The sequence below is a fragment of the Mustelus asterias genome, chromosome 16, assembly GCF_964213995.1.
Source record: "Mustelus asterias chromosome 16, sMusAst1.hap1.1, whole genome shotgun sequence".
Classification (NCBI taxonomy): Eukaryota; Metazoa; Chordata; class Chondrichthyes; order Carcharhiniformes; family Triakidae; genus Mustelus; species Mustelus asterias.
Window position 1 is genome coordinate 22,234,062 of NC_135816.1, and position 22,408 is coordinate 22,256,469.

The 22,408-nt window shown below is 44.8% G+C and overlaps 1 protein-coding gene across 3 annotated transcripts in view; it reads left to right on the top strand.

The window, feature by feature from the left end:
- The window catches only part of LOC144505046 (teneurin-2-like), a 2,673,959-nt gene that overhangs the window by 1,729,322 nt on the left and 922,229 nt on the right, over window positions 1-22,408 (top strand). For all 3 annotated transcript variants that reach the window (XM_078230751.1, XM_078230754.1, XM_078230752.1), the window contains one exon: window positions 6,158-6,246. The gene's annotated coding sequence lies outside the window, so the exon portion shown is untranslated. The remainder of the gene's footprint in view (window positions 1-6,157; window positions 6,247-22,408) is intronic.

Below are 22,408 nucleotides of genomic sequence, written 5' to 3' on the forward strand. Positions count from 1 at the left end.
CTTCTTATCATTTCACGTGAGTTGCTTCTCATCTCTGTATCCAGTGTGATTAAATATGATCATTCAGAAGTGCTCCAAGTGGAGAGTAGCTGTTAGGTCGAAAGGGTTGTGAGGTATATCATGCTGCAGGATGGTGCAACACAGCTTTGTGTTTCACTTATAGAAGACAGCAAAATGATGTGTTTATACTGGGGGCGGGGGGGGGGGGGGGGGGGGGGCAATTTTGAGGCCGCACTCTCCGTCAGCGGGAATTGCGACGGGGGCTGAAAATCTGGAAAATGAAAATTATGCCAACGAGTTTCTGAGTTCCGACCTTACCGGCCCCTCACTGATGGAGTGGTTTGAAACACGCTGCAGGACTGCAGGACGCTTGTTTTAATATATTAGTGTGTCATTAGTGAGCACTGTCTCTGGGACTCCCCACCTCCGCCCCCAACACCGGGTTTTCAGCAAGTGCCAGCGTGACATTTACAACAAGTCGACAGAAACGTGAATCTGGCACCTTCACCTCTGAGGGGGGGCTTCAGAATGAGCCCTCAGGCAGCCGGCGCCCTACTGTTCAGAGGGCACCGAGAGGACTCGGGGGACACGGATAGTTTCAATTTGTGGCCGGGGGTGGGTCCCACAAACTCCATTTTGGGGTGGAGGATCGGGAGGTGTACAGGCAGTGCTTACCGTGTCCTCCACCCTGGGTTCCTGAGTATATCGCAGCTGAAGGAGTGCCCTTCCTTAGTGGGGACTGGCAAGAGGGTGGCAGGGACTTAGCACTGCCATTCTCATTCTCCAAGGATTAAGGCATCGCGTGAACATGAACAAGCTTGGTGGCATGAACAGACAGACTGGAGGCTGTGTTGGTGAACAAAGTGAAATTTAATAATACACAATCAGAACAGAATGGTGACCTTAGTACCCACAGTGTCTATGTTCACCTGTGTCCAATAAGTGCCGATGGCTTCTCAATCTTCTTTGCTCTCCCACTATGTCTAGGTCTATCCCCAGGATCCACAGCTGAAGTTGAAGCAGGCTGCTGACTTCCACACCCTTTTGCCCAAGATGACTTTGGCAGGTGTCCACTGGGGGCTGGGATTTGGAGGGTCCAGGCCTACTCTTGGGTAGCGCAGATGTTGGACTGCTGCCCTCCTTGATGCCAGGGGCTGGAGGCGTGCCACTCATGGGGTGGTGGGGTGTCAGATGGGCCAGAGATGCCCAGAGTCCCCTGGATGGAGGGGACCGGGCTGTACTCCTGCCAATTCCCTCCTCTCCTGTGCTCCTCCATGGGCATGAAGTGAGATCCAGAAGCTCTGCCATCCTCTGGTGCAGACACTTGTGGATTCCCACCAGTGCCCACTCCATGCAGTCGAAGCCTTGCACCATGGAGCTCATGTGCGCAGACAGAGTGCAGGCATCTCCTGACATGGAGTACACGTCCTGCACCAAGGTCGCATTGACAGCACCATCTCCTCGGAGAGAAGGCGATGGGACTCCTCCAATTGGCCTTACATTCTGAGGATGGCCTCCTTTGCCAGCATCAGGATTAAAGCCCTCGTCCTCACAGGAATGCTGAGAAACTAAGAAAATGGACACCTTCAACAGATTCTGCACTGAACCCAACTCTCAACTGAAGCGACAGATGCTGAGAAAACTCACTTGAAAAAAAATAATGAGAAAGCTCCAGGGACATAGGAGTGTGGAAGCAAACAAGAAAAAGGTCAAAGTTTCCCTCAAGCGGAAGACTGCACTGCATCCTCCTTTGAAGTCTAGCTTCAGCGAACAGAACTCACAGCCTGCAAGGATGAGATAAATTTTTTAAATTTCCAGGTCCAAAGAAACCCCTTTCAAATCATTCAGTCAGAAGCACCATTTGAAAGCAACCAGTTGCAATCGCAGACTGCAAATCTCAACACGTGGCTCCCAGTCTAGCAAAAAAAAACCTCACCTCAATAACTTTATCCATTCTGGGTACCAAGTGATGTCCAAGTTCAGAAAAAAACAAGCCTGCGATTCTTTTCCAAGAGGCCTGACTCGTAACGCGACGCTGCTGAGTGAATCAGGCGGCAAGTGTTTAAGGACTTTTTAAAAAATTCATTCAGGGGACTTAGGCATTCCTGCCAACCAGCATTTATTGCCCATCCCAGTTGCCCAAGAGCAGTAGAGAGTCAATCACATTGCTGTGGCTCTGGAGTCACATGTAGGCCAGACTGGGTAAGAAGGAAGATTTCCTTCTCGAAAGGACATTAGTGAACCAGATGAGTTTTTCCTGACAATCAACAATGGTTTCATGATCATCAGTAGATTCTGAATTCCAGATTTTTTTTATTGAATTCAAAATCCACCATCTGCCGTGGCGGGATTCGAACCCGGGTCCCCAGAACATTAATTGAGTTGCTAGATTAGTAGGCCAGTGATAATGCCACCAGGCCATTGCCTTCCTTTGTTGTTGGAAAGGGCTCTGTTTAAGCACAAGTCCTTTCTTTTCTGAACCTTAGGCTTGGGTGTAAGTCTAATTTTCTCATTGGCAGAAGAGCGAAGCAGCCTCTAAAGCACCCCCCGAGGTGCAGGCAGCCTGTCTTTAACATGGTAATGATACAGTCCCTGCAATTTGGTTTCTTTTACTAAGGATTTGGGAGGCCACTCTCCCTCATTTCAATCAGAGGAATGGGGCTCCTGTAATCGTGGGGTTTTATTTCTCACCAAGTGCTCACTAGACCTGACCTGACATTTTTGCTGGGATGATGCACAAGGCAGTTTATCCTGCTTTTAACTTGTACTAATGACCTACTTGCCTGCCAGGACAGTGAGGAGGAATACTTAATCACCCTGGAAAGCCCATGAGGGTAGTTAGTGTGAGAAATAGAGATATCGGATTGTACCCCCTGAGATTAGGGTTAAGAAATACTGTCGGAACAGAATAAAGGGAGCTGTGGTTCACATTTAATTCACCATATTCCTTTGCTGGATATGCTTGGTGCTGACATGGCCAAGGAAATACTGGAAGTTAACCCGTTCTATTATCTCATGCAGAAGTGGCCTTACTGAACAAGGCTCTGGCCCTGACATTCCACAGCTTAGTGAACATAACTTCACCCAAAGAATTGAGGTCATATAATATAAAATGTATTCTGGTGCCGTTACTTGACTTATCGACCACTCACACACAATGTTGTATATCGTCAGTTTAACTTTATGCACCGTGCCAATGCAATGGGTGTTCTGGCCTGGTAAACGATAGCAGAGGTCAGACTTTCAACAACTCAGCTTTTTGTCTGATTGGAGACCACAGAAAATATGTAAGGCATTCCACAATCCTGCTGCATCCAGTGAAACTTGATCCATGATAAGTGGCCGATAGTAATTATCAGTCCACATACGCGTGGATCAGATTTCATGTAATCAGCCTTTCACTGATGTGGCTACTGTCTGAAATCGTCCCTCTCGAGTCCTTTGAAAAATCACTTGGGGTTTTTTAGTCTGAGGCTGGATAACCCATTATTGCCTTTTTAAGAGAGATTTGCATTCTCAGATTTAAGAGAACAGTGTCACCCAATAACGACATGTAGCAGTGACATAATTGCAATCACAGTGCGATCGTTGTTGCACGCTAAACCACAAGTTTGTTCATCAAGAAGCCTACATATTATTCAGTGGGCAGTATCATGGACTTTTTTGAAGCGTCTTTTCTAAGTGAACTGATCCAGTTTTTGCCTGAATATCCCGCCCTGTATGAAATGGATGAATCTTTAAAGCTGTTCGGATTTTATTTTTGAAAGAAATATACTTTATTCACATAAAGTCTGAAAGACACATTGCGAAACGTTTCAATTTGTTAAAACAAGAAAGCGCAATGGCTTCCACATTTTCACAGTAAGAGTTTTAACAACACCAGGTTAAAGTCCAACAGGTTTATTTGGTAGCAAAGACCATTAGCTTTCGGAGCGCTGCTCCTTCGTCAGATGGAGTGGAAATCTGCTCTCAAACAGGGCACAGAGACACAAAATCAAGTTACAGAATACTGATTAGAATGCGAATCCCTACAACCAACCAGATCTTAAAGATACAGACAATGTGAGTGGAGGGAGCATTAAGCGCAGGTGAATTTTGTGTCTCTGTGCCCTGTTTGAGAGCAGATTTCCACTCCATTTGATGAAGGAGCAGCGCTCCGAAAGCTAATGGTATTTGCTACCAAATAAACCTGTTGGACTTTAACCTGGTGTTGTTAAAACTCTTACTGTGTTCACTCCAGTCCAACGCCGGCATCTCCACATCATGACTCCCACATTTTCTCCAGAGATCAGGGTACACTCTGAGGTTCAGGAATGAGAACGTTACAAATGTTTCAATATTTTCATTGCAGGGGGTACAATTTCTTTTCAAACTACACACATTGGTATTGTTGCACTCTGGGGTGCTTCAATAAAGTTACATGTAGTTAGGATTAAACACATAGTCCCAGGGGTTACTAGCCCTTCGGTGTACATTGGTTTACAGGCCTTATGCAGTGGCCTTTCCCCATTGCACCTCTGCGGCGGCTGCCCCAAGCTTGAGTGCGCTCCCTCAGCACGTCATCCTGGGCCTTCGTTTTCGTCTTCAAGCAGTTATCAGCTTTACTGCTGCCTCTTGCCAGTCTAAGGGGTGAAATGCATTGGAACCAAATAATTCTACTGGTGCCGCCGCATTTTCATGGAGGCGGGGAAGGGGAGGGGAGGGAGTGTGTGACGGCGGGATTCTGATGTGCTGCCGTCCAGAAACATACTCCAGCGAGTCTGGGCTAATCCAGTCCCAAAGAGCCGAATACAACTCAGCCGGTAAGCCGTCGCTTCCCGGAGTTTTACTCATCTCGAAGGACTTGACGGCCTTCATCAGCTTATCCAAAGCTGCTCGGATTGCATACCTGCAGGTCCCTCCTGTACACAAAAAGTTGCAAAGAGACTCCTTCCAGTTTCATGCTCAGGCTGAATTCTTACATTTGTATGAGGAAATAGCAGCTCGGGTTCACAAAGCCACTATCAGTGACTTTCATCAGTCACCAAAGCTGCAGAAATCTGATTTTAAATTCTCTTCTTTTCAGTTGTAAACATGAAGTGTTCTGAATAGACTCAATATGTAATAGAAAAAGAGCTGGTTGGCTGGCAGAAGACTATTGATAATAATCCAGTCAATTGTGAACGTCATTGGGCCTTCGTTTTCAGGCAGTTATCTTCTTTTCTGCTGCCTGTTGCCATTCTAAGGAGCGAAACACATTGGAACCAAAAGGTTTCACTGGTGCCTGCAGCAGTGTCAGGGAGGCGGGGAAGGGGAAGGGAGGGAGTATGTGGTGGGGGGCTGAGGGTGGTGGTGGGGAGGGGGGGTGGAAACGGGGGGAAACACACACGTGTGAGAAAGATGGGCACAACCACAATGATTGGTGCACTTATTCATGCCACAGTAACATCTGCTTGGTTAGGTTGGAGTAGGTGGGTGTGTGGATAAAGGAGGGAAGGATGTGGTGCGGCCAAGGTGGGGTGCAATTCCCAAGCTTTCCTTGACCAGCTGAACCTGGGAGTTAATCCACACTCACTAAAAAGGAAATATTTACTCCTTCTGTACACGTCATTGATGATGAGGCCCATCTTGTGGACACCACCACCGCTCACTTAGCGCACTTGCCAGTATTACTAATCTTGAATACGCTGAAAGCTGAGAACCAGTAAACCCCAGTTTAGGAGCTCTCTGGCCCGAGCAGTCTTTTCCTTTGGCAGACAACAGCGCATGCTCCACCTGTTAAGCAGATTGAGGGATCTCCCAGATATGGGTCTTCACCCTTAACCCGAGGGCACTGCCAGTGTTTTTTGGCTAGAATTACAGCAGAGCACCAGCAGAACTGAAGAATTTGGGGGCAAAAATGGAGAGGGTTTTGCACTTTGTTTTTGATCTCTGTTAGCTGACACAAAAATGAGATTAATGTTTTATTTTCTGCTTCAGCAAATGCAATCATTCATCCAGAGATTTCTCTCTCTCTTGTACGGAGACTTGGGTCAGCCATGATCTCATTGAATGGTGGAACAGACGAGAGTGGCAAAATGGCTGACTCCTGTTCCTATGTTCCAATTTAATAACTTTAAAAAAAAAGACTCTGCACAATGTAAACCAATCCTGTTTCTTTAATTTGATTGCTTTGCAGGTACCAGGGACGGTGCAACAATGAGATTGTGGACCTGCGCGTGACCGGAGTGAGATCAGAAGCAGAGTAACGGACAGAGTTAACTTCAGGTAAGCTGAAGTCCTAATGGTTGATGGGGGTAGGCCGCGAGTGAATAATTATAGTACTGTCTCTGCTCATGTCATTTTCAAATTCAGATATTGCTCGAGAAAGTTTCAAAATGAAATCCGACAAGTGCTGAACAAGGCAGCAAGTGATCTCTGCGTGATTTAAAGTATTTCTCCTAAAGAGCATTTCTGTGTGGAGTTTTTAACACAGAAGCCATTTACATGTCAGTTCCAGTCTTTGTGCTTCACATGAGTCTCCTCCCACCTTACTTTTTCACACCCAATCAATACATCTTTCTACTCCCTTCTGGCTCCCTTATATGCATCAATGCTGTTCATGTCAGCTACTTCAAAGTTCCACATTTTCTAATTCTTCCATTCATTCATGGGATGTGAGCACTGCTGACAAGGCCAGCATTAGTTGCCCATCCCTAATAAGACCATAAGACATAGGAGCGGAAGTAAGGCCATTCGGCCCATCGAGTCCACTCCACCATTCAATCATGGTTGATTTCAACTCCATTTACCCGCTCTCTCCCCATAGCCCTTAATTCCTCGAGAAATCAAGAATTTATCAATTTCTGTCTTGAAGACGCTCAACGTCTCGGCCTCCACAGCCCTCTGTGGCAATGAATTCCACAGACCCACCACTCTCTGGCTGAAGAAATTTCTCCTCATCTCTGTTCTAAAGTGACTCCCTTTTATTCTAAGGCTGTGCCCCCGCGTCCTAGTCTCCCCTGTTAATGGAAACAACTTCCCTACGTCCATCCTATCTAAGCCGTTCATTATCTTGTAAGTTTCTATCAGATCTCCCCTCAACCTCCTAAACTCCAATGAATATAATCCCACGATCCTCAGACGTTCATCGTATGTCAGGCCTACCATTCCTGGGATCATCCGTGTGAATCTCCGCTAATTGTCCTTGAAAACATGGTGTTGAACAAACTGCCATACCCACAGGAAAAATAGGTCACGGAAACAGGCTAGAGCATTGTAGCTCTAATTCAGACTAGCTCTCTACAAATCTGATTTCCTGTTCGGCTCATAGATTGTAGAACTAGCCCTGCACAACCTCAAACCAGGCCATTGGCTATTAGTTCTTCTTTCTTTTCCTAATTCCCTCATGCTTTTGTTCCTGCGTTCACTGGGGGTGAGTTCTCTGGCCTCCCACAGCATGTTTCTTGCAGAGGGGAGGCAATAAACTGTTCGCCGGTCACGGGACCCTCTGGTGCTGCCGCTCTCATTGGGGTTTCCCATTGACTGCACCCCATTCCACCACGAATCATGCCAGCAGGGGTGAGCCATCAGTAGAATCAGAGGATCCCACCTACGTGAACAGCCAGAGAATTCTGGCCATTCTTTCCTTGCAGTTTCATAAGCAATTAAGGTCTCTGATTCATCAGGCGAGTGGTGGTTCTTCATATGCAGATCTGGAGGGTGAATGTAGGTGCACAGTTTAATTTAATCTCCATCCAAATCTAACACCCATGCACTTTGATCCAGGCTGACTGAGGTTAACTGAGTCAGCTGCATCAAACCCAGGATAGGCTAAACATTAAGAAGCACCCCCTTAGGGTGGGATTTTATGGCCCTTCCCACTGGAGCGATCTTCCAGTCCCGCCAAAGGCGACACCCATCTCGAGCGGGTTCCCCCGGCAGTGGGATAGGCAAGTCAAGTCAAACACCGTGGACATTGGCGGGACCAGAAGATCCCGTCGGCAGCCAATGGCAAGCTGCCCCTGCCACTGGAAAACGCACAGCTAGGCAGCCAGAAAATCCCACCCATAATCCCGAAAGAGGCTTGATTCTTCCGAATTTGGAAATAATGGGAAATCCTTTAAGAATTCTAAATGCTGCGAATCAATAGCATTTACTTGAATTGCATTTGATGCATGTGCGCAGCAAATTAGGGCAGATGGGTTCATATATTTTAAATATAACAATTTGCTAAACCTTCCGATATCGCGCTTCAAATAAATATAGTGATGTACATTACAATATCGAGCAAAATAGATCCAGCTATCCCTGAAAGATTTTTATAAAGGGAAAGCCTTGCATCACTGAAACTCTGCTGATTGAATAATGGGAAATGATTTGATCCATTGGAAGTTTTCTGTTTGGCTGAGATTAGTGTTTCTATTGAGTCGATTGTATATAATGTGAGATTCACTGGTGCTTGGGCAGCCACAAATGTTGTTCTAGGTGCTCCCCATAGAGCAACCTTTCTATCTTTATGGTCTTCAGTACAAGGGGTTACTTGATGTGCAGGAGAAGAATATTTCCACTCTTGCTTCTGTGGTACTGTGAAGCATTACGATACATCCTCGATGATCTGCCAAGCCAGGCGTAACTTCATCCTTAGTGCAATGTCACTGTGTGTCTTCTAGCGCCTCTCTATATTTTCCATTGTCTAGACTTTAAACCTGAGATTACTGCTTTCTGTCAGCTGCTATATTTACCGTACTAGTTCTATTTGTGTATCACCCTGCTTCAAATCTTTCTATGCAGCAGAACTCAACTTAGCAGAAAACAGCTAATTTACAGTGAGGCTTCTGTCGACCAGATCAGGACATATCTGATAAATAAAGGTGGCGACTGTACACAGGGAAGTTGCAATCAAATATTGCAGCAAGTTACAGGAATAAAACGTAGAACAGGGAAAACTCTTCTGACCATCGCACTGCCAAGTCGCTAGTATTTCATCAGTAAGTGATTGAACATTAGCTGTTTAAATACTGATTAGGACAATGATGGTCTGGTGCCAGTGGGCATCAGGTTTGACAAGCTGGCTTGCTGAAGAGCATTCAATGCCAGTGGGTATCAAGTAGATAGTTGGCAGAATGATTGCTTGATAGTGGTGGGTTCTAAGCTTTTAGTTGATTGTGTAGAAAATGGCAAAAGCTGCACGCACATTTATAGATACTAAGGGGAAAAAAAATCATGTCACTTCAACATCTGCTGAACACGAGAAGGTTGGTAATTGTTTAAAGAATTAAGTGAATCATATTCTGAAAATATTCAAGGAGCAGATGTGAAGAGGACAGATCAGGAACAACTGTTAAGAAGGTGCGAAGGCAGAAATTATATAATGGAAACAAACAATGAGTTTCTTTCAACGTTGTCATGTGAGCTGAGAACTAGGGCAACCGCAAAACTAAACTGACTCACTGCTGTAGAAGGAATATGTGTTTCCTGTTGACACTTCTCCATACATACCGTAGTCAATTGACTCAGCTCTTCCTCCTTCTCCAGTACCTTTACTCCACTTTCCTGTGGCACTTCTTATTTCCAACTTTTGCAGAGCTTGCCCTAGACCCCTGCACCCCCGTCCTTTTTGCATGTTCCATTTCCTTCCCATTGTCCAAAATTACTTCTGTAACCAATTCCCAACCATCATCCAATGTTCACCTTTAAGGGATTTAAACGCACCTACTGTAATTTACCGTATTTCCCAAATGTGGACTGAAGCCAAAAATAATTTGGGGAATGACTGAAGCTGCTAAAGTGACCAGCAGGAGACTGAGTCACATTCCTGAAGCCCTTTCCTCGAAAAGGTTACTGCTGCTAAACATGGCACCAGAATTGCCGGTCAATGCACTCTTCGTGACCACCCCCACCCCCCCCCCCCACCCCCCCCCCCCCCCCCCCACCCCCGTCTCCAGTTCTTGGTGACTTTGGAACGCCTCACAGTGCTTCCACACTCAGGATCCCCACTCACTCACATCAAGGCTTTTCCCTGTTCTGCTTCCAGAAATCCAAGACCCCTCTCCCACCACTGTCAGATTCCAAAATGCTTCGCAGACTATTCTTCCCATCTTGGGATTCCCTCCATTACTCACATCTTTGACACCAACTACCTCCACGTCATGCTTCTATTCTCCAGAAAAACGCTCATAACTGTTTCCACACCTTTAGACATATGGGTTACGCCATTCTCCCATACCCATTCTCACACACAAATCTCCCTCCCAGTTCTTGTGTTTCTTTGTAGTTTTGCATGTTCAAGGATCCTTCACTAGCGGGGGTGGGGGAGGTTTCCAGCCCTTTCTGCCAGCAGGATCTTCTGACCCCGCCAAAGGTGAGCCTCCCACGGCAGGTTCCTCGGTGGAAGGACAGATGAGCCACGGCAAATGCCATCGACATTGACAGGATCAGAAGATCCCACTGGCGGCCAATAGCAAGCTGCCTCTGCCATCAAAAATCATGCTGTGTGGGGAGAGGAGGGAGTGGGGAGGGGGGGTGGATGTTGGAGGCAGGAGTAGATCATAACCCTCAAACGTCAGCACAATATCAGGGCACCAGAGTGGCACAGTGGTTAGCGCTGCTGCCTCACAGCTCCAGGGACATGGGTACGAATCCCGGCTTGGGTCACTGTCTGAGCGTAGTCTGCACATTCTCCCCGTGTCTGCGTGGGTTTCCTCCAGGTGCTCCGGTTTCCTCCCACAGTCTAGAAGATGCACAGGTTAGGTGCATTGGCCATGCTAAATTCTCCCTCAGTGTAGCCGAACAGGCGCTGGAATGTGGTGTCTAGGGGATTTTCACAGTAACTTCATTGCAGTGCCAATGTAAGCCTACTTGTGACACTAATAAATAAACTTAAAACAATCATCCCTTACCGATAGATTCTTCATCTCTAAACCTTCCCCTGCAGCACTCAACCTTTAGGCATCACAACTAGAAAATCCTGCCAAGATCTAAAATCTCTTCCCCAATTCTAAAAGGTTATCCAAACTGACCATCACAACCTCAGTGCTCCAAACCTCCTTCAACTGTGGCTTTCATAGGGGGATTGGAAACTCATCTGAAGAGAAAATATTTGCAAGGGGAAAAGATGGGGGACGAGCGGAGTTGTGCTCACAGAAAGCTGGAGTGAGCTGAATGTTTTCCTTCTGTGCTGTAACCATTCTGTCATTCTCTGGTTCTATTCTGTAAATCCAGGAGTTCCATTTGAAGTTTAAAGTTTATTTATTAGTGTCACAAGTAGGCTTACATTATTTGAATTTGATTTATTTTGATTTTTGTCACATGTATTAGTATACAGTGAAATGTATTGTTTCTTGCATGCTATACAGACAAAGCATACCATTCATAAAAAAGGGAAGGAGAGAGTGCAGAATGTAGTGTTACAGTCATAGATAGGGTGTAGAGAAAGATCAACTTAGTGCAAGGTAGGTCTATTCAAAAGTCTGATGGCAAGAGGGAAGAATCTGTACTTGAGCTGATTGGTACATGACCTCAGACTTTTGTATCTTTTTCCCGATGGAAGAAGGTAGAAGAGAGAAGGTCCAGGGTGCGTAGGGTCCTTAATTATGCTGGCTGCTGTTCCAAGGCAGCAGCAAGTGTAGACAGAGTCAAAGGATGGGAGGCTGTTTTGCGTGATAGACTGGGCTACATATACGATCCTTTGTAGTTTCTTGTGGTCTTGGGCAGAGCAGGAGCCATACCAAGCTGTGAGACAACCAGAAAGAATGCTTTCAATGGTGCATCTGTAAAAGTTGGTGAGAATCATAGCGGACACGCCAAATTTCCATAGTCTTCTGAGAAAGTAGAGGCGTTGGTGGGCTTTCTTAACTATAGTGTCGGCATGGGGGGGACCAGGACAGGTTATTGGTGATCCAGACTCCTAAAAAATTGAAGCTCTTGACCCTTTCTACTAGCACTGTAATGAAGTTACTGTGAAAATCCCCTAGTCACCACACTCCAGCGCCTGTTCGGGTCAATGCACCTAACCAGCACATCTTTCGGACTGTGGGAGGAAACGAAGCACCCAGAGGAAACCCACGCAGACATGATCAGAACGTGTAAACTCTGCACAGACAGTGACCCAAGCTGGGAATCAAATCTGGGTCCCTGGTCCTGTGAAGAAGCAGTGCTAACCGCTGTGACACCATGTCGTCCCCCCCCCCCCCCCCCCCCCCCCCAAGGGAAATATTGCAAATGTAATATTCAGCCAAGAAATTAAGCTTGACCTGGGAATTAGAAAGCAGATTGGTGACCGGAAAAAAATGTCAAGATTATTTTATGGGATGCTTCCAATTTTCATCAGTGGAACACAAAGTACATACTTAGTAATCAGCATGCATTTAGAAATAACAGGTCATGCTTCACCAATCTACTGGAATTCTTTCGGGGGCAAACTGAATTTGTCTGGCTGGATATTCAGGAGGCTTGATTAAATTCCATTTAAGAGTCTTGGAAAACAGATGAAGATTGCTGTAATTAATTGGGAATTGCTTTATTATACTAAAACAGGGCTTAGTTTTTGAAGCAAGTTGATCAATTGAAAATGGCCCTGGTTGGGAGAAGTGATCAGTAGAAATTTACAGTTTTACATAGAACATAGGACAGTACAGCACAGAACAGGCCCTTCGGCCCACGATGTTGTGCCGAGCTTTATCTGAAACCAAGATCAAGCTATCCCACTCCCTATCATCCTGTGCTCCATGTGCCTATCCAATAACCGCTTAAATGTTCCTAAAGTGTCTGACTCCACTATCACTGCAGGCAGTCCATTCCACACCCCAACCACTCTCTGAGTAAAGAACCTACCTCGGACATCCTTCCTATATCTCCCACCATGAACCTTATAATTATGCCCCCTTGTAATAGCTCCATCCACCCGAGGAAATAGTCTTTGAACGTTCACTCTATCTATCCCCTTCATCATTTTATAAACCTCTATTAAGTCTCCCCTCAACTTCCTCCGCTCCAGAGAGAACAGCCCTCGCTCCCTCAACCTTTCCTCATAAGACCTACCCTCCAAACCAGGCAGCATCCTGGTAAATCTCCTTTGCACTCTTTCCAGCGCTTCCACATCCTTCTTATAGTGAGGTGACCAGAACTGCACACAATATTCCAAATGTGGTCTCACCAAGGTCCTGTACAGTTGCAGCATAACCCCACGGCTCTTAAACTCCAACCCCCTGTTAATAAAAGCTAACACACTATAGGCCTTCTTCACAGCTCTATCCACTTGGGGTCCATATCTGTGGATATGGACCCCAAGATCTCTCTGTTCCTCCAGAGTCTTCAGAACCCTACCTTTGACCTGTAATCCACATTTAAATTTGTCCTACCAAAATGAATCACCGCGCATTTATCAGGGTAAAACTCCATCTGCCATTTTTCAGCCCAGCTTTGCATCCTATCTATGTCTCTTTGCAGTCTACAACAGCCCTCCACCTCATCCACTACTCCACCAATCTTGGTGTCATCAGCAAATGTACTGATCCACCCTTCAGCCCCCTCCTCTCAGTCATTAATAAAAATCACAAAGAGCAGAGGACCAAGCACTGATCCCTGTGGCACTCCGCGAGCAACCTGCCTCCAGTCCGAAAATTTTCCATCCACCACCACCCTCTGTCTTCGATCAGATAGCCAGTTACCTATCCAATCGGTCAACTTTCCCTCTATCCCACACCTCCTTACTTTCATCATAAGCCGACCATGGGGGACCTTATCAAACGCCTTACTAAAATCCATGTATATGACATCAGCTGCCCTACCTTCATCAACACACTTAGTTACCTCCTCAAAAAATTCTATCAAATTTGTGAGGCATGACTTGCCCTTCACGAATCCGTGCTGACTATCCCGGATTAATCCGCATCTTTCGAAATGGTCGTAAATCCCATCCCTAAGGACCTTTTTCATCAACTTACCAACCACCGAAGTAAGACTAAGCGGCCTATAGTTTTTAAAGTTTATTCACTAGTGTCACAAGTAGGCTTACATTAACACCGCAATGAAGTTACTGTGAAAATCCCCTAGTCACCACACTCCGGCGCTTGTTTGGGTACACTGAGGGAGAATTTAGCATGACCAATGCGCCTAACCAGCACATCTTTCAGACTAATCCATCTTTCTTGTCTTCATGATTATCATTAATAATATGGAACATAAGAATAGTGTTCGACCATTCAGCCCCTTAGGCTAACTCTGTCCTCCAATTACATCAAGGTAACTCAACTCCATTTAACCACCTTTTACTCTAAATCCTTCCACTTACCGTACAAGGTGTACACGTACACTTACCAAACAAAAATGCATTATTCTCGGTCTTGAATGCCCCAATTTTCCCAACATCCACCATTCTTTTGAAGGAAAGAATTCCAGATATCTGTTAAAGTGCATCCTGGTTTCAATGCTGAGTAGTCAGGCTCTAATTTTAAGATGGCGTCCCCTCATTCTTGATGGAGGGTGGGAATCTTTATCTCCTAAAATTGACTGGAAGAACAAAGCTTGTTGGTCAGAAGTTCTGAGAGCAATTTCCAGCATTCAATGGAATTTGGACCAACAAAGTGAAGTTTGGATGAGTGGCAGGTAGATTTCAATGTAAACCAATGTGCTGTCTCAAACAGGGACATTTTAGATTGGAATAAGAAGACCAAAACATTTTGTGACCATCAATAAGTGGGTCCTCTTTGAAGGAGACTGACTTAAGCACGATTTAAGAAATGCAATGGTTAATTACATTGGAACAAAAGCCAGAAAGTAAGTAAATACCAAAAACATGAGGCTCAAATGAATTTGCCAGAAAGGATGGAAGTTTGGCTTCGCATTGAAAATTCCGCCTACCCCTTATAAACCCAATGACACAGGAGGAGGCAGGGTCAAAATATGGACTTCTGATGCAATAAATTTCCCCTTCTACAATCTCACACGGACCTGGTACATCATTGGCATTTGGTGAGACCAGGCTGTTGTGGAGCCAACCTGACTGTGCAGGCTCAGATTAGTGGAGTTGATTCTAAATATTTACAGATCAGTTAAACATTTTAATATTTGAAAGCATCCCCTTGGAAAAGACATCAAAAGGGAGCCATAGGTGAAATTCCACACTGTGGCACTGCTGCCTCACAGCACCAGGGACCTGGGTTCGGTTCCCGGCTTGGGTCACTGTCTGTGTGGAGTTTGCACATGAGTTTCCTCCGGGTGAGTTTCCTCCAGGTGCTCCGGGTGTTCCGGTTTCCTCCCACAGCCCAAAAGACGTGCTGGTTAGGTGGATTGGCCATGCTAAATTCTCCCTCAGTGTACCCAAACAGGCGCCGGAGTGTGGCGACTAGGGGATTTTCATAGTAACTTCATTGCAGTGTTAATGTCAGCCTATTTGTGACTAATAAATAAACTGACATTGTTTTGAGTCATACCTAACACGAAGGATGATGGTTGTGGTTGTTGGAGGTCAATCATCCCAGTCCCAGGACTTTGCCACAGGAGTTCCTCAGGGTGGTGTCTGAGGCCTAACCATCTTTAACTGCTTCATCAATGACCTTCCCTCAATCATAAAATCAGACTTGAGGATATTCACAACTAATTGCACAGTGTGAATGCAAACCTACTTGTGACCAATAAACTTTGCAGACCTTTTCCATTAAAATACTGGCAAATCCTCTGCTGGTAAAAAACCTACTCCTAATTTGGGTTTACCTTCTTCCTCAGGCACTTGGGTGGTGCTGGAGATGTGATAAATCTCTCCTGTCCCATTGTGCCTTCATTTATTAAGTAGCGGCTGGCACTGAAGACTAGCTTCGGACAGCCACGAGAATGCAGCAATGCCCAACTGACAGATTGTAATAACTCCATGGAGGCAAAAGTCCCGTCATCAAGTTACTTTATTTACACCATACATCCGTACACAGCCAGCTCTCCAGTTGCTCCCTGCTGAATGCAGGCTGGGAGTCTGACACACCTGCTTTAAATAGGGAGCATGAGGCTCCCTGACTTAACCATCAATTAAGACTCATCTGGTAGTTCATACTCTAGCAAGCCATCCTCATAAGCGTGGCAGAAGTCATCACACAGATACTTTTCCAAAGAAGAGCAACATTCAGGACAAGCCAATTTGTCAGCCCCATTGTAATGAATGCAGCTACACTTAGATGTAGACCTTTTTCTCCAGAAGGCAGCAATTCATTAGGTTACATAAGTGGCGGTACCTTGCAGCACTTTGTCTAAATGGCCATTATTCAAACACTAAAGCCCTGGGTGGTGTATCCTGATGGGATGGACAGCTAGCGGTGTCAAACTAAGCGTTTCCACCATCAGTCTTCTAGAGATGTACACTTTCAGCAAAATCAGCGAGGTCATTCAGCAGGAATATTTCTTCTCAGATGAGGACCTGAATCCCCATAGCCGTGCTCCAAACTATTACTGCATGAAATCAGTTCATGCAGTACAGATCAAGGAGCATTTCATTCATTGCTCCATCATGAAATATTTTTGGCCGCTGAGCTACCAGAGGCATATCTAGGCAACTTAGATATCCATCAGTTTCTGCGATGTGATTTTCGAAGAAGTTTCCCTCCCAAAGTTACACACTTTAAATACATAGATGTCAGCACCATGTGGAATAATGGTTGCCTTGCAACCAATGGTTGATTTCCATTATGTCCCAACAGAGAGGCACTATTGCAGTAGTGAATTAACGTTACACAAATTAGAATTCCAATATAAGAACATAAGAAATAGGAGCAGGAGTAGGCCATCTAGCCCCTCGAGCCTGCCCCGCCATTCAATAAGATCATGGCTGATCTGATAGTGGTTTAGTTCCACTTACCCGCCCGCTCACCATAACCCTTAATTCCCTTATTGATCAGAAATCTATCTACCTGTGACTTAAACATATTTAACGAGGTAGCCTCCACTGCTTCAATGGGCAGAGAATTCCAGAGATTCACTACCCTCTGAGAGAAGAAATTCCTCCTCAACTCTGTCCTAAACTGACTCCCCCTTATTTTGAGGCGGTGTCCTCTAGTTCTTGTTTCCTTTCTAGGTGGAAAGAATCTCTCTGCCTCTACCCTGTTGAACCCCTTCATTATCTTATATGTCTCTATAAGATCTCCCCTCAGCCTTCTAAACTCCAACGAGTACAGGCCCAATCTACTCAATCTCTCCTCATAAGCTAACCCCCTCATCTCCGGTATCAACCTGGTTAACCTTCTCTGCACTCCCTCCAAGGCCAATACATCCTTCCACAAATAAGGGGACCAAAATTGCACACAGTACTCTAGTTGCGGCCTCACCAGTACCTTGTACAATTGCAGCAAGACCTCCCTGCTTTTATACTCCATCCCCTTCGCGATAAAGGCCAACATTCCATTTGCCTTCTTGATCACCTGCTGCACCTGCAAACTGAGTTTTTGCAATTCATGCGCAAGGACCCCCAGGTCCCTCTGCACAGTAGCATGTTGTAATTTTTCACCATTTAAATTATAGTCCATTTTACTATTATTCCTTCCAAAGTGGATAACCTCACACTTGTCAACGTTATACTCCATCTGCCAGATCCTCGCCCACTCACTTAGCCTATCCAAATCTCTCTGCAGACTTTCTGCATCCTCCACGCAATTCGCTTTCCCACTCATCTTTGTATCATCCGCAAACTTTGTTACCCTACACTCAGTCCCCTCCTCCAGATCGTCTATGTATATGGTAAACAGTTGAGGCCCCAGCACCGATCCCTGTGGCACGCCACTAGTCACCAACTGCCAACCAGAAAAGCACCCATTTATTCCAACTCTCTGCTTCTTGTTAGATAGTCAATCCTCAATCCACGCTAACACTTCACCCCCAACTCCGTGTACCCTAATCTTCTACAGCAACCTTTTGTGAGGCACCTTATCGAACGCCTTCTGGAAATCCAAAAACACCACATCCACCAGTTCCCCTCTGTCAACCGCACTCGTTACATCTTCATAAAAATCCAGTAAATTCGTCAAACACGACTTTCCCTTCATGAATCCATGCTGCGTCTGCTTGATTGAACCATTTTTTTCCAGGTGTCCTGCTATTTCTTCTTTAATGATGGATTCCAGTAATTTCCCAACTACGGACGTTAAGCTAACTGGCCTGTAGTTACCCGCCTTTTGTCTATTTCCTTTTTTAAACAGTGGCGTCACATTAGCTGTTTTCCAATCAGCCGGCACTTGTGACACTAATAAATAAACTTTAAATTATCCGAGTATGGAAGCTGTCATCAGGTCAATACATGCAAATAATGTGATCGTGGCACTCACTTGCAATAGCTTTACGAAGATCAAAGTTTAGAACTAATGCAGGTAATAAAAAGCTACAATTTATACATCTGTTTACTTGCAAGGTATGTGAACTGCTTCTTTCTTCAATTTATGCACTTATTTTGTGCCACTGCAATGTGTCTTAGAGTAAAGATGCTCGCTGTCTGTTCCTAATTAAAGACCTCACACTACAAGTTGGCTTTTAATTAAAACCTTGAGTCTGGTGTGAGATGAGTTTTTTAAAAATACAGCTTGTTCTTCCAGGTTTGTAAATCTCTGGATACCAGTTGTGAGTTCTCAGGTTTAAGCAGTTTTGGCAAAACTAAATAATCCAAAAAAAAAGAATGCATGAAAAAAAATGTAGAATTGCGAAGGGACTGCTTAAATGACTCATTAAATTGATTACTCATCCAACTCTGGTCAGTCAGTGGTTCATGAATTGACTAATTGCTCTTCTGTGATATTTATACAGCATTGATTTATAAGTAGAACACTTAGCTGTTGACCGAGGTACTACACCACAATTGTTAATGTGCCTCATTCCTTTTCTGCCGCTTCTGAATTTACCTTCAGCATTCCCGTATCTCTGGGGTTTCCTGTATTTGCAGGGAAAGCATTTTCTAATTGGTCTGAGGGAAATAAACAGTAATACCAATAAATCAACTCAGGTTTTGCTCTTCTCTGTTTTGGATCTGTTTCATTGCATCATTGCATACTTCCCAAACATAAAGTGACGGCACAGCTGGAAATCGATGACAGACTCTTTTGGATGTATTTTCAGCTGTGGGTTTTGCTGTAGCTTGGACCTGAAAGTATAGCTCAATGACCTGATGACAGCTTCCATACTCAGGTAATTTAAAGTTTATTTATTAGTGTCACAAGTAGGCTTACATTAAAACTGCAATAACGTTACTGTGAAAATCCCCTAGTCGCCGCACTCGGGCACCTGTTCGGGTACACTGAGGGGGAGTTTAGCATGGCCACTGCACCCAACCAGCACATCTTTCGGACTGTGGGAGGAAACCAGAGCACTCGGAGGAAACCCAAGCAGGCACGGGCAGAGCGTGCAGACTCCGCACAGACAGGGACCCAAGCCGGGAATCGAACCTGGTTCCCTAGTGCTGTGAGGCAGCAGTGCTAACTACTGTGCCACCGTGCCTCACCTACTGTCTGAAACTTTCTATCTTTCAGGCAAAGATAAGATTCAAAATTAATTTATCTTAAAGGGACATTGTGCAAAAGTATTGGTCACACTTTTATTTTGGGTGGATGGGAAGATAGTTTTTTAAAGTTTATTTATTATTGTCACAAGTAGGCTTACATTAACACTGCAGTGAAGTTACTGTGAAAATCCCCTAGCTGCCACACTCTGGCACCTGTTCAGGTACACTGAGGGAGAATTTAGCATCACCAATGCAGCTAACCAGCACATCTTTGGGATTGTGGGAGGAAACTGGAGCACCTGAAGGAAGTTTATGCAGACACGGGGAGGACGTGCAAACTCCGCACAGATAGTGAGATTAAGAACCAGATTTTCAAGGAGTCAGACCAACTTCAGAGACTGTTACAAATGGTGTGTAAGACACCATTGTGGAAGTCCTGCCTCTATTTCCAACAGATCCCATTTTTCCAGTGGAGGGAAGGGGGGTGGTGGTGGTGGGGCAAGGGGGCCGATAAACCACACAGGTGGGAAACCCAAACTCAGCAGGGCCATTTAGTGTTAAGTTCAAACAGACCCCCAATGTTTGAAGTTCCAAGGGTCTTAAACTGCAATGTGGGATTGAGAGGTTTATGAAGTAGATATAAATGCTTCCGAAGGGTGGAAAAGATTTGTTTAGGTAGCATAAGCTGAAGTTTTTAAATACCCAGCCCATTAAACATGAAGAATAGACTGAAGCTGTCAGAGTTTTTAAAAATCTGCTGGATTGCTTTGATTGACAGGCCATCTGGTGCAAGGTTAAAAAAACTTAACATCTATTCCTGCAGTTTCAATAGAGTTCCTTGTTGCAATTTCCAAAGGATTTTTACCAGACTTGGTTCATTATAAATTGGTCTGACTCCTTGAAAATCTGGTTCTTAATCTCACTATCTGTGCGGAGTTTGCATGTTCTCCCCGTGTCTGCATAGATTTCCTTCAGGTGCTCAAGTTTCCTCCCACAATCCCAAAGATGTGCTGGTTAGCTGCATTGGTGATGCTAAATTCTCCCTCAGTGTACCTGAACAGGTGCCAGAGTGTAGCAGCTAGAGGATTTTCACAGTAACTTCACTGCAGTGTTAATGATTAGCTGAATTTTTAAAAAAACTATATGTTGATTGACAGTTTAAAGAGGCTATTGAAGGTTCAGCTATCCTTGATGTGATAACTAAACAAAACTTTGTTTGAAAACAGATTGAGCACTTGAGGAGATTTAAGATCTTTGAATGGGAGTTATTTTTTACTGCACCAAGAATGTATGAGTGTGGGCTCTATTTGATTGTCAGAGGTTTGATTTTTTTGAATCTCCACATGGTTTCTGCGACCTGTCCATATTGGATACTGGGTGACTGGCTATGAGGGTACAATATGACAAGGAGGTGACATGGATGGGAAATGAGAAGTATTAGGAGGCATGGGGGCCCAAGTTGGCATGGAGCGACACATATTGTGGATGCAAATGAAGGCTACAGGGCTTAACTTCTGCAACAACTGACGATCCTTCTATCCAGCCCACCTTTGCATTCACCCAGTCCCATGGCCACCTATAATCTGATTCTGAGGTTCGCTGGCCTGCCTCTATCCCATTTCCACCTCCTCAGGGGAAAAATTGGGTGTAATGCAATCCTTCAAGTCGAGGCAGGTCTGTCCAGTTGGGAAGTTGCCCGATTTGAGCCATTTGCCTCAGTAGCAAAGGTCTGACCCCAAGAGGAATGCTGCTTTTTCCATTGAAAAAGGTTATATTTTGTAAAATGCAAACGATAATGTAAATTGTCTTAAAAACCTAGATACATTTCTGACAATTTACATTATCACTTCATGTGCAGGTGAATAAATTAGATTAATTTTCTACACTTTAACCGAGTGACCTTTTCAACTTACTTTGTAAACCAAACACCCTTTTTTGTCTTTAACTGGCTTTCTACCTGTATCTAAATTGGATGAAAACGAAGAAGATCAAAACTATGGATATGCTAATACATTCACAATAAGACCTCAACGCCTCGGCATCAAACTTACAACTTCTGAGAATTTTTATTAAGCACTAGCGTGTTTTTCAATTATGTTAACAATTGGCCAGGTAAGGTATAAAAAGATGATCAGATATTGGCACATAGTTGAATCATTTGGCCGGAATTCTACCGCTTTTCCCGCCCCAGAATCAGGGCGGGCAAGGCGGTACAATTCCGACATTTGCTTCTATTTGTTCTGTCTAAATTAGACAATAGCCTTGTGGTGTTATTGACCCATCTGATTCACTAATGTCCTTTCGGGAAGGAAATCTGCTGTCCTTACTTTTTAAAATTCATTTGTGAGATATGGGCATCGCTGACTGGTCAGCATTTATTGCCCATCCCTAGTTGCCCGTGGAGGGCAGTTGAGAGTCAACCACATTGCTGTGGCTCTCGAGTCACATGTAGGCCAGACCAGGTAAGGACAGCAGATTTCCTTCCCTAAAAGACACTAGTGAATCAGCTGGGTTTTTCTGACAACGGACAATGGGTTCATAGTCATCAGTAGATTGTTAACTACAGATATTTTTTATTGAATTCAAATTTCAACAACTGCCGTGGTGGGATTCAAACACTGGTCCTCAGAACATTAACTGGGTTTCTAGATTGATAATCGAATGATAATGCCACTAGGCCATCACCTGCCCTTACCTGGTCTGGCCGACAAGAGACTCCAGATCCACAGCAATGTGGTTGACACTCAACTGCCCTCCAAGAGCAAATAGGGATGGGCAATAAATGCTGGCCAACCAGTGATGCCCATGTCCCATGAATGAATAAAAATAAGGCTTCATGCAGACTTTATGTTGTACAAATAACTCCTCCTTCCGTTGAATTTGTTTCTTCCATTGAAGGTTTGTGTTTAAACAAACACGTCTTATGCCACTGGGACTGTCTTCCAGCTGAGAAACTGCTAAGTTCAGAACACTGGTGTATTGGTT